The sequence below is a fragment of the Ixodes scapularis genome, unplaced genomic scaffold, assembly GCF_016920785.2.
Source record: "Ixodes scapularis isolate PalLabHiFi unplaced genomic scaffold, ASM1692078v2 PGA_scaffold11__112_contigs__length_91849675, whole genome shotgun sequence".
Classification (NCBI taxonomy): Eukaryota; Metazoa; Arthropoda; class Arachnida; order Ixodida; family Ixodidae; genus Ixodes; species Ixodes scapularis.
This window is the reverse complement of record NW_024609837.1, coordinates 33623327-33637200: the sequence shown is the minus strand read 5'-3', so window position 1 is coordinate 33637200 and position 13874 is coordinate 33623327.

The window sequence follows — 13874 nt, the reverse complement described above, 5'->3', positions numbered from 1 at the left end:
AACTTTAACTCTTTAATTCTACCTTGGAAACTGCAAACAATACATTTGTTATAATAATTTCATTTTTACAATAAAATAGTAATATCGGGCAGTATTTTAGGGCCTTTTCTTTTTAACGTTTATGTCAATGATTATGTGAACATTGACCAGACCACTAAATTTGTTATTTATGCTGACGAAGCGTCGCTTCTTTTCACTGCTGATCAGGCACATCAACTTATATCTATGGCCAACACAGTACTATATAAATTAGGAATAAGGGCCGATAGAAACGCTATAAAAACAAATACCAATAAAACAAAAGCCTTTATATTTAGGCCGAAAAATAAAGTTATTTCTCCAGTAGGAATCCTGCTTATTAATTAAGATGATTTTTGTTAGAAAAGTTTATCTTTCCGGAGTTGCGTCGGCATTTTATTTTTAACTTTCTATGTTAGTGTTGGCGTTTTGGATGAAGTATTTGCGGGGGGGCATCGCCGCCGAGGTGGGAGAGCTTCCCCCGCGGTCGTTAAGAAACGTCTCGGGTTTCGGGAGAGCCCGCGCTTGGAGCTGCTTGTGCCTTTTAACCGAGTGTGCCTGTGTGTAGAGGGTTTTGCCGCTTAGTATCAAATTGGCGCTTTTTACCCGATGTAATAATTTAGCTGTTGGCGCCAGCCAGACTGGTAAAAATGCAGGGAGCGACTCTAGAAAGAATTTGGTTTGGTTTGGCGGTTGGAGCGCCAGGCTGACAGCTCGCTGACCATTGGGTAACAGTGTACCACGTGGGAGTCGTGGAGTTTGAAGGGATTGGTCGGTCCCTGAGGGGAAAGGAGGCCTCTGCGAGTCTACAAGAGGACTGCCGAGAGGATTCTCGGGGATTGGCTTCGATTCAATTTTGGGAGACTCGTGACAACAGTATGGGGTTTAATTTTGGGATTTTAACTCACTGTTGAGTTGTTTTGTTTCATAATAAACGTGGCCACACTGGCCACTGTAAGGTTAACCAACGTCGCAATGAGATCAACGAGATCGAAAAAGTTTTTTTTTTTTTTTTATTAACTTCTTGGGGGCTGTCATCGGGCGACAGGCGGACACCATCATTGGTGAGCACCATCCGGACCGGGACGCCCACCCCCACCCCCATACGACGAGGTCGAAAGGAAGTTGACCGACGCATTTATATAAACCCAGTAAATATTGAATTGGTTGACTCTGGCTCATTCAAAACGCCTGGCTTTGTGTTTTCACAAAACATGTCATAAGACCATCATATTGAGTACTTCAAAAATAAATCAGCGAAGTTTGTAGGTCTGGTATCGGAATCGATATACATTTCCGAGCTCAGTTAAAGTATAATTGTATAAATCTCTATTTTTGTGGTCATTTAAAGGGACACTGACAGGGTATTTATGCTCGCCGAGGTTTTTAGTTGTACGTGACATATGAGAGCTCAACTACCCAGAACAGAATTTGCGGCTCGAAATTCGGTTTCTTTCCGCCCGAAAACTGCCGATCAAGAACTGGCCGGTTCGAGTCTCGCTCACTCTCTTTTCCGCGGTCACGGGCCGTTTTCTAAGGTATCGATGCGACCACCAAATTTAATCAAAGTCGTAGGTCACTGAAGGCACACACTCAATATTAAAAATATAAAAAAATATAAAACCCATTTTTTGTGGCTTCTAAAAAGCTGCAAATAGGTTGATTGAAAAAAAAGTTCCACAGACAACCGGAAGCATTCTGTGCGTGCGTCGTTTCGCGTATCGTGGGACTCGCAGGGACGGCGATGGCAGCGGACGACGGGCGTGGGACCTCTATTTCAGAACTGTCGTTCGCGGTACCGGCGAATTTTGTCTGCCTTTAAAAGAGAAATTTGGGACTGGTCAAAAGAATTGGTATTCATCCCGTACGACACGCCCGACCACCAAGCCGATTTGCACGAAGACGTCGCCGAGCCGTCGCTCCCTTCTCGTGGCTGAAGACACCGCTCGCGCAAACGTCAAGCGCGACGTGTCTACTTCGAGTGGAATATGCACGCGTACGATTTCTTTACTAGGTGAGAATGTCGCGAATGCGTGGTGCATCCCGACTTCGACCCGGGAGTGCTTTTACTAGAGGAAAATCGGCAGCAAACTTTTCAACTTACAGTTTATCGGCTAAATTATTACTAAGGAAAGAGATACCTCATTTTCGATACGCCCCAGTAGCTCAGTGGGAAGGACGTCCCCTTCACACGCGGTAGAGCCTGGTTCGATCCCCCGTGAAACCCTTTTTTTTTTTTTTTTCTAAATACTTTTGATGTCTACATTTCTTTTTTTTTTTTTTTTTTTTTACAATTATTACTGAAGAAACAAAAACAAAAAAATAAGAAACAAATTTTGTGGACGACACGTCGCTGAATTAAATGGTATGGGATTTCCTTTTTGACACCTGCGAACTCAATGTAATCACTTTCCACAAAATGCAAGGAGCATATAAATCAGGTACCGTCCGCTTCCCGAGGTGCCCGTAAATGGTCTACAGGAATTGCAGCCAGCCATTGGTCCCGATCCCGTTGATCTTTCGGAAACTCTGTCGCACAATGCCACTTCTGTTTCGGACGCGGGACATGTGAGCCAGCTCTTCACGCAACATCTTGGGTGTATTCTTTTCGGAGCCGATCAAAATTCACCACGGGCACTCACTACTCATCTCCAACTCCTCAATGTACAAAACAACTCATCTTGAAGTACAGAACAACGAGCGGAACAAACATAACTGCAAAAGAATCCCACGGCGAGCAGTTCCCATACGCCGCATGTCGTCTGCTACCGGGAAGGAGAAAAAAAAAAAAAGAAAAAAAAACACACGGTCGGGTGCAGCCACGTGACTTCCGCCACTCCACTCTCTTCTCTCCACTTCTCCGACCTCCGTCAGGTTTCGGTTTCGGTTTCGAGCAGTTGCGTCTTTTGGCTTTATTAAAAAAATACGGTACTCTGTTGCAAAATATTAATTGGGTAGTCCTCCGACACCATAATGAAGCGCCTGGCAAAAAATTAAAAATAAATTTTGGGGGGTGTCAGTGTCCCTTTAAATTACTGCCACCTGGTTCGGGGTACTACCACAGCAACAAACCTTAAGATAATACACTTATTCTTAAACGAATGTTACGTACAATTGCTGATGTGCCGTTCTATTCGCATATAAAAAAAAACCTGTTCAATTACAGGATTTCTACACAGTATAAACTTGAATTGTTCAACAACCGTACTTACATAATTGAACTGTCTGCCTTAAACCAACGCGTTCCGAATTATCAATTTCGCAACCCGGAAAACTGGAATATACCTACTTACCAATTAAACCTAGGAAAAAAAAAAAAAATGTCATCCTACAGATTACCTTAACTGTTTAAATGTTTTATTCTCAGTGATGTTCACTTAGGTACCATCAACATCAAAGAGTAGCGTGCGCTGGTGATTCTATTTTGTAATAGCAGACTAATGCTTTTTGGCCGTGCGTGTGTGTTTTTATAGTTCTCTCTCGCCCTTTCACTGCTGTCAAACCGTTTCGTGCGGCTCTTTTTCTCGGCCTCCACCATTGTAAATGGGATATAAATATGTTATTATTATTATTAGATCCTTTGGTGGCGCCCTCTCATGGCTCCCTACGAGGCGTCACTTTCATAATTTGCTTCGCCGTGACGTCACAAGTTTTGATCAATCACAATGGAGTGTGTAAAGAAAGCATGGTGGGAGCATGGTGAAAAAAGACATGGGAAAAAAAAGAAGTTACAATTGAAAACGAGCGTGTTGGTTAATAAATACAAAACTTGAAAATATAAAAACAGCGAGGACGAGGACGGAAACAGGGCATCTTTCATGATGTCCTGTTGGTCCTGTTTCTGTCCTCGTCCTCGCTGTTTTTATACTTTTAAGTTTTGTAAAAAAAAAGTTTTGTAAAACTAGTAAAAGTTTGCGTGACACCCGTCGCAACTCAAAAAGCACACGGCGCGTTTTTTACCTTCACCTTTATATCCCTGGAATTTGGATATATATTCTTACGTTTTGTTTTATAAATCCCCACAAACTCAAGCACATTGTGTCACAAAAAAAACAACAAAAAACAACAAAAAACATACACACACACTTATAGCGAGTTCGTTTCACACGCACTGGCACCGTTCGAGTTCTCTCCCAGAATGCATCGCACTCACAGAGTGTTGCACGGAAAACTGGACTCAAACGAACTCGCCAAATGCACCGAGTGCAGAATAGTGCAGAAGACTGACGCTGCCGCCATCTATGTTGTAGAAAAGGTACCGACTTCAAACCGAAACTAGCGCCTTTCTGTTCCGAGTGATGCGTGGGAATGCGAGAATGCCAGTCGCTACCAACGTTTATCTACAAACGTTGGTCGCTGCAACCTGTAGTTTATAGTTTCGATGACTTCAAGCAGCTAGGCTGCCGTAGAGATAATTACAGACGGCGTAAATTTCCGCAACCAGCTGTCTACAAAGCAGCTGGTTGCGATCTTTCAATTGTTATAACCGTTTACACTGAAGAAAACTGATGATGCTGTCCGAGCAGAAGCTTGATCCGTTTGAGCATGGTATTATGCGTGAACCACTGAAAGGGTACGGCTTAAAACTAGCCTGTTAGAATATCCAGCAAAACTGGGACTTTCGATTTCGATCGTCAGGATTAGATATTAGCTTTGGTGAGGGCGTCGAGAACGAGAGCTTTTTCGAACAAAATACGACGGGGCAAGTTAGCTGACGTAGGTAAATGTTAAACATGATGATGTTGCCCCACCCTCGGGTAAAGTCTCCATCCTTAGCTTTCTCTGATGCTTATTCTGCAGTCAGAGGTTTCTGCTGGGGGAGTTTTGTTGACAAATGTTAAATTTTTCACCCGCACACGGATGGTGATAGACATCTCGGTGGCCGCTGTTGCGTTTGTTCTGAGCATTTCTTTACACACTGGTATATTTCAGCGTTTGGACGGCAACAGAGCGATTTAAAACCTGCAAATAAATCACGGGTTGTCAATTGCTTCCTTCCTGAAATAGCAGACGCTCACAATTCAAGCTCGCGTTTGATTTCGTTGCCCGCGAATCGCGATTTCTATAAGAATATTTTTTTTTTTTTTTTTTTCGGTTCGGTTCCGCGACACATCGTAGCAGACGAACCCTCGTCGTCTGCTCCCGCTCCTCGCCGGCCCCACCGGAGCGAGGCATGACGGGATTGCATTTTGGCGCACTCCCGATTTTCTCGGTGCAGCGAGTGCATGCACGCGTGGGGTGTCAGCGCTGAAACGAACTCGGAGAGTGCAACCACTCGTGGAGTGCCGGCCGAAACGAACCCGTTCCACGCTGCGAGTGGGCACGCGTGGGCACGAGTGCCGTGAAACGAACTCGCTATTACACTGTTGTTTTCTTGTTGTTTTATTGCAAAATTGCTGAATGCTCAATCTCTGCCCAAAATGCCAGCGCTACCGGTCCGGTATCGGAAGCCAAAGTTTCAGAACTAACTGTAATATTAGAGAGTTTTAGTAGACCGTTTTCGCTTTCCCGCTCCGCTCTATGGAAAGCGGAGTCGCCATCGCGCATGCGCGACCCGCTCTGGGATTTGAGCGTGTAGCGTCAGCTCCGCTATCGTCGCCATTTTAAGAAGTACGTTCCACTCTCAGTAAAGGTTCACTAGATGGTGTTTTTCTGGAAAGGTGGGTGCTCGCTATTTGAAATCATGCTTAGGAGCGCGCTTGACCGTTATGAACCTCGCTGCACTAAGATGGCTGCGCAGACTTTGTTTGAAAAGGCGTCCCCCAGAAAATGTTTCAGGGTGGTCAAGAACCTCTGGCTGCTTCGAGAAATCGCTGGCCGCAATCCTTTCACTGCCCCTGAACGGTGGAAACAGGTGCTGCCTTCCTTGTCTAAGCCAGCGGGCTCGATTTTTCTATGCGAGATGACGACGACGACGTTGAGAGGATGACACACCGGGCGACGGCGGTGCCTCAATCTGAGCACTGGGCCTCGGTTCCTCGGAAGCGGCACCTTCTACTTCGGCTGGACTACCTCCTTGGAGCATGATTCTTTTACCCCAGTGGACCCCAGTGAGCAATAGCGCCATTATGTTCCTGGTGCTCCTTCATGCACTGATCGAACGGCGTGCAAGATCCTCATAGCTCGCTGCTCACCCGCCCAACCCGCCTCCACGAAGTCTGGACTTCTGCGAATCAGACTGCCACCCTCCCCAATACCAACAACCCATGTCGTCGTCATCTTGCACGTATATACTCATCACATTACCATGTTCCCTAGACGCGGCACCGCGGGCCTCGGTGGTACGGGCTGCTACTTTCCGCGGTGCCGTGGCTCTCCAGAGCCAAAAATTAAAGGTTAAAGACCAAAGAATAAAGCAGTCGGCAAACGGATAGATATTTTGTTTAGTTACTTCAGGCAGCAAGACGGTGAAAATTAGCGAAAGCGAGTGCTCCATTTATATCTATACTTTTTTTTCCCAATGAAATGAGTCACGGACAGATATTTTGTTTAGTTACTTCAGGCAGCAAGACAGTGAAAATTAGCGAAAGCGAGTGCTCCATTTATATCTCTACTTTTTTTCCCCAATGAAATGAGTCTTTTCTTCTTCGTATGCTTCGGTTTGTGATAGGGTGCCTTGGTGTTCATGTACACTGCGCGACATTGTTAGCGGGAGCATTCAATATCCTGTTTTCATTTTTCACCTTAAATTCCAGGGGCTGACATTTGCCTATTGGTGTGGAATAAAGTGCTCGTTTGGGGCACTAATCTGAGCGACAAATTTTCAGCTTTTTTAATAGTTGTCAAAGAAATAAACTGCAAATAAAAGCGATATTTTTCGTGTTCGTATTAACAGTGGAGCGCAGTGTATCTATCTGCCTTGGGGGGTGACATGAAACCATTTTGCTTGACTATACACTTCTTTTTATTTCTTTTGTGTGTTTATGAAAGTGCGTTTTCCTAGTTTCTGCCTCACTTGTGCTACGGTCTTGTCTTGCAATAGAAGGCCACGCAACATAGGCTACTCTTACAATGCTAAATTCAATAGTAACACTGTAATTTGGTTAGATGCAATATTCACACGCACATCTGAGAAGTAAAATGGGAGTCGTTAGTAAACGTTTTTTATTAAAATATTTCTAAATCCCTTTCAGCCCAGTTGGACAGGTATTTCGCTCAGTACAAAAGCTTGAACATGATTTACTGTGATAATTTTATGCATTCTAATATTAAACAAACAAAAAGATGCCCATGGTTTTTGTAGGTTTCGTCCAGCCGTCTGCGCACATCACTGCCTGGTGCTTCACGACGAGCACCCTCTTGTGGCCCTCTTCTGATTTTTTGATGGACGGCATATGGGCATGCTGTGCGTTCAACAAAACCCCAACAGTTGTTCAGGGGTGTTCCCTTGTCCTTGACGGCCTAATAAAAAAGACGAAGAAAAACACTCTTACAACACGGCAGTATTTAAACACTACCAAAACATGTGATATGGGACTTGTTACTCCTCTAAGATAAAGCGTATTTCCATTTTAGGGTTGTAAAAAACTGGGTATCGTAAATTAATATATATATAGTTGTTCCTTAATTCTGCTAAGCTTTGAGGCCGTCAAACTGTACATGCGAGGCCCGCTACGACGGAATTCAAAACGAAACTTCTGAAAACTGTTCTAATCTACCACTATTGCTTAGAAGTCCAGGGTTGTGTTTGTTAAATTTTGCATTGTTTATGCCTGTCTGGTTTTCACCAGACAAAAAAATGACGTGGAATATTCTTTCGACCGTTATTGGTAACTCTTTTCAAAACACCACCGGGTAACATATTCGGCCGCCATATTTTGGGCATCGCTTTTAGTGCGAGAGTTGTGACTAGAATCAATTTCATACTCAGTATTGACGCAGCATTCGCGTCTAATACATTTAGACTCGCATCCGCGACAAACAATGACGTAGCTCTCTTGCTCCCTAGGCACTTGGCCAAAATAAGGCGGCCTCGAAGACTAGCGGCACCATATGTTGCACTTTTGCAAAGGCTGCATTCAAGTTTCTATTATTTTCTAAATCTACCAAGGAAATCCATTGCGAACATTTCCTGAGGAAAGTTAAGGGAACAGGGTAGGCCCTATTCTTCCCATGTGTTTCAGCCTATGTATGTGACCCTTTTTCTCAGGATCTGCTGGGGTTAGAGGATTCATGTTGGTATCATTGTATTTAGCTTTCTGTGTTCTCTTTACTGAACTAGATTTATTGTTATATATATTTTAGTTCTTTTTTGCTTTTGTTTTTACTGAACCCTTCTAATTTTAATGCCAAAATAGACAATAAACAGCTTGTCAAACAAAATTGCCTTGATTAATTCCCATAATTCTAGTTCAGTAGACTCCCCCTTGTGTTGTCTTGTTAGTGGAAAAAAATGATACTTCTAGTTTTTATGGTTTCAGAGAAAAAGGGTCAAACGTCGCAAAAAAATTATGTTTTGAGATAATCGACTTTGAAGTGAAAAAAGGCACTTTATAATAAACTTGCACTCTAGAAATGCATGCTGATGTATCCGTTCGGTAGCCACCAGCCAGGTTGTCACCTCCATAGTCAATATTTAGTTTTTTTGTTTGCTGTCTTGCTTTTTGGGCCTCTTTTGTGACGAGCTGTGTAGCCCTGTCTGCCAAGTAAAGTCGTCGCCGGTCAACGTCCCACAACCACTGCACCATGAATCATCCTGGTAAAACGCCAAGTAGAGGCTCGAAGTTGTCCGTTTTGACGTCTCTAATCAGTGTGTCCACCAGCACTTTTCACAGCTCAGAAAGTAGGTGCAGGCGACGCCAGCTCTTAGTGCTGCTTTTTTAACCAGCTGCAAGTCCCCACCACACACTTTGCACACCCAGCTTCGGCGACGGTACAGGACAGAAGGTCGTTGCCAATCAGTGCACAGTTGCAGTCACTAACACTTGCCTTGAGCTCTTCAAAGCGTGCTGCCGAGTGCAACAGCTTCGAAGAAGACGCACACGTGGTAGCCGCTGCGTCAGGCATCAGAATGCGTTGCGGGGACTCGGCGGCATGAGAAATTGACCTATGCCGACTACTCTGGAAGCGATGCTTTTAAAATATCTTCTTCGTCTTCGTCATTTTTAACATTCCAAACCTAGTGTTAAAGTAAACAATAAATTACCTTGCCCGTGGAAGCATGCCGAAGCAGAAGCAAAAGTATGCGCGTCGCGACTGACACAGGCAGTGTCTGAGGATTTATGGGGCTAAAAATTAAAAGCTAGACAGCTTTTTGCTGTTGCTGGACGAGCAATAAACATTCCGCTAAACCTAGTGAAAATCTGCGTTTTTTTACGGTTTTTTTGCAACATAGGAGAGATACAGATCGTGCATAGGCGTAAAAGGGGGCGTGGTCGGTCACCACCTAGGTTTCGGAAAAGGTCATTTTTCCTGTAGATAAATCGCGCACGCTCAAGTTACACAGTCAGCATTGTTCAGGAAAGACTGGGAAATCCAAATCCCTAAAAAACAAAAACTCAAAATTTTTCAAAATTTTGCCCTACCCTGTTCCCTTAAACAATTCAAAAGTTGCAAGCGAGTGTGAATAAATAAAGCTGAGATGAATGGTTTCTTTGGTGCAGCTTGCGAGCGCTATGCTCGTGGTCAGCTTTCAGTGGCATTTTCGACAGGAGGGCGCATGCACAGATATAATCGGCGTTCAAGCACGCGCACCCGTACATCTGACTGCTTAGCCATAGGACGCCCACAAAACGCGACGACTTTACCGACGCCGTGCTGGTTGCAAAGTGATACTCGTTCACTTCGTTTGATTATGCTGTTTTGTGTTACATAGAACTCAAATCGAATGGTTTACTTTTTACGCGCGGGGCGTACGCTTTGCTTCTTGATTTGACCCCTTTCAAGCTGAGGTCACGGTCAAAAACATCGACGCGTATTGAGTAAGTGCAGCCATCTTGAGATCTAAGCGATCACGCTAGGGACGCTGAGGGCAGTCCGCTCTACAACTTGCGAAGCGGAGCGCACGCTCACTCCGCTAACTATACGCTCCAACTCAGAGCGGGCCACGCATGCGCGGTGGGGACGATGCTTCTCGCAGAGCGTAAAGTAGAGCAAAGAGGGTTAATAAAAGTGGCCTACTAATACTCACAGATTACGAACGCGCTCGTCGTGACTTGTCCTGACACTGCCCATGTACACCTTTTCACCAGACAGAGCAGCTGTGCTAGAAACAATGAAAATGCGAAATTTACACAAACCGTGCAGGGTCTCACCTGTGAGCACAGCTCCAGTTTCGCCAGGGTCAACCACCTCCGTTTGTTCATGTCAGCGAGCAGGTGGCCGAACCTCTCGTAGATGTGACCCACGATGAGGTTCACAAACTGAAGAACACCGACAAGTTCCGTCCAAACGCTCATTCAAGTACGAACAGACGGTTGGGATAGGCCAGTCGAGGAAGAACCATGCAAAGCGTCTCGCCAGATTGGCAACACCCTGCGCCGATCTGTCGGGTGCTGGTATTTGGAGGCCCGCATGAAGAGCAGCCAGGTCCTTCTTTAAGCAGAATAGCTTCCTAAAGGGTTTCTTTTCTACGTTGGAAATATCCAGCAAACCGCGTTCGGAAAGGAAGCTTCGGCGCTTGATGGCACGAGGGATACGAATCATAGATTCGATGTCTCGCCAGCTTAATCTCGTTAGTAGAAGTCTCCTTCCTTGAGAACAGCGGGGATTCATCGTGCAGATGCCTTGCTAGCCTTGAGCAACACTGTACTCGTACTACGCAAAAGGATGTGCTCGCAATGCCCAAACTTCGTCCTTTTCTTTTATTTTTCTACTTCGAATAAGTAAATCTGTTTCATTTTTAATTCGAGTGGAGCAGAAGCTACAAGAGCGAGTGCTGGCCTTTCAGCGTCCTTGATAAGCACGCGCGCTCGTGCAGTGCAAGTACCGTTTAGAGCAACATGCTCATGCTTATACCTTCGGCTTCACTCGCACACAAGGTGGAACGATTATATTTATATTTTATAGCATAATATTTCTTCAGGTTTGTGCCTACTCTTTTGTGTTCATTATTGTCGCCTTCGTCTTTACTACCTCTACAAACAAGTTCCCTTTCACTCTCTTGGTGTTAACGTTCAGGTTTTTTCGCCTTACTAGTACTATAAACGTCCACTTGTGGGGCTACGCAAGCAAATTTTTCGAACCCGCTCAAAACGCTCTTACGCTGAAGAAAAACGCTCAACTAAAACGCGTTTTTGGACCTCCGCTTTCCATTCCGGCGAAGCAGGCCGCGCATGCGCAGTTTGGCACCCCCAGAGCGGAGCGGAAAATGAAAACGGTATACTAAAACTCTCTATTATTCAAAAGATGGAGGTGATTTTTTTCTCTCTAAACTTTAATGATAAAGTGGGATTTGTTTCCGGCAGAGGACGCCTTTTATCTTCCTGGATTCTTGGGCTGTGTCGTACATATTTTACCTCTGAAAAGTTCCGAAAATCGCTTTTGAACTTTTCAACGAGACAACGGATCGCTCCGGAACCTTTGCATCTGGTGCGCTTGTGCGGGACCGCTAGTGCTATATTTGGGAGAAAACGGAACGATCGAAACTGCGTAGTATATTTTGTGATAAAAACAACACTATAATTTTTTTTTTTTTTGAGGGGGGGGGGGGGGGGGGGTAGGACACTGTAGGTAGCGAAAAAAGAACATGAGTTCACAGCTTCGCTCGGGATATGTCAGGCAGGCGGATTCCATCGCTGATCATTTTCCTCAGGGCCCTTCGAAAGGGCCCGTGCTGGTAGAAGGGCCCGATGTCCATTGCCTTTTCCACGGCACTCTCGAAAAGCTCCCCGCGTTCAGCGAGCCACTTGGCCCCGTGGAAGTTGGTGATCTGCAAGCAGGAGCACGTGTACCCCCAGAGTCGCGTTGAAGTATGTCTAGAGAGTCACAGTCACGCTACTCACACATCCAACAGGCTAGATGGCGCAAGCTACCGCCCGTTATAAAAATCACGCGTTAGCATTGATCTATCTACGGTGTTTGCTGCAGACATGATGACAGAATGATCTGCGGATGCACCTCAAGCTTGTTCTAAGGCACGTCTGTTTAAACAGGGTATTCATGCTCGCCGAGGTTTTTAGTTGTACGTGACATATGAGAGCCCAACTACCCAGAACAGAATTTGCGGCCCGAAATTCTCCTTCTTTTCGCCCGAAAACCGCCGATCGAGAACTGGCCGGTTAGAGTCGCGCTCACTCTATTTTCCGTGGTCATGGGCCGTTTTCTAAGGTTTAGACACAACCACCAAATTTAATCCAAGTCGTTGGCCAATGAAGGCACACGCTTAATATTAAAAATAGAAAAAAAATATGATACCCATTTTTTTTGTGGCTTCTAAAAAGCTGCAAATACGTCGATTGAAAAAAAAAAAAAAAAGAAGTTGCACAAAGAATCGGAAGCATTCTGCTTGCTCACTGCGTAATTCTCAACATGGCGTCGTATTGCGTATCGTGGTTCTCTCAGGGTGGACGGCCATGGCAGCGGACGACGGGCGTGGGACCTGTACTTCAGAACTGTCGTTCGCGGTACCGGCGAATTCTGTCTTCCTTCGAAATAGCAATTTTGGACCGATGAAAAGAATTGGTATTCATTCCGTAAGACACGCCCGACCACCGAACCGATTTGCACGAAGACGTCGCCGACCCGCCGCCCCTTCTCGTGGCTGAGGACATCGCACGCGCAAACGTCAAGCACGGAGTGCGTACCTCGAGTTAAAATTCACGCTTAGGATTTCTTTATTAGGCGCGAATGTAGCCGATGCGTGGTGCTGCCCGACTTCAAGCCAGGAGTGCTTTTGCTGGAGGTAAATCAGCAGCAAACTTTCCATCCTACAATCGACTGGCTGCATTAATACAAAGAGTTTCCCCAGTAGCTCAGTGTTAAAAGGCCGCTTCAAAGTTGATCCCAAACGTTTTTTGTTTGTTTTTTTGTCCCACATCTTGCAATAGTTAATTTTTTTTTTTTTTTTACAAGTATCACTGATAAAAACAAATGTTGTGGACGAAACATCGCTGAACTATATGATTTGGGATTTCCTTTTTGACACCTTCGAACGCAATGTAGTGACTTTCCACAATATGAAAGGAGCATATAAATCGGGTAGCGTCCGCTTTCCGAGGTACCCGTAAGTGTTCAACAGGAACCGCAGCCAGCCATTGGTCCCGATCCCGTTGATCTTTCGGAAACTTGTGCAGACTCTGCCGACTCTGCCGCGCAATGCCACTTTCGGATGCAGGACATGTGAGGCAGCTCTTCACGCAACATCTTGGGAGTATTCTTTTCGGAGCCGATCACGGGAATTCACCACGGGCACTCACTACCCATTTCCAACTCTTCAACGTTTAAAACAACTCATCTTGAAGTGCAGAACAGCGAGCGAAACAACCATAACTGCAAAGCAATCGCACGGCAAACGGTTCCCGCAACACATCGTTTGCTGCGCGCGGAAAAAAAAAAAAAAAAAGGAGGGGACAAAAAAGCGCACGGCCGGGTAGCCACGTGACTTCCGCGACTCCAGCAAAACGGACGCCGCCACGCGGGAAAACCGGGAACCAGCCGGTCCAGGTCGCTCCGCGCTTCTCCGCGTCTCTGGTGGCTTTCGCGGACTGGTGTTGTCGGCGCGGTGGCGAACAGTGTAATTTGACAAAGGTCCGAAAATTTCTTAAGTTTTCCTGAGTGTTTATTAGTGTGGTGAAGCCTCAGTAGATTGTTTCCTTCCATCACATGTTTGAAAACCCCTTTACTCCACAACATACGGTCGCGTGCTTTCGATTTCTTGGATGGGAAGGAATCACGGAAAAAAGTTTTGATTTCTTGTC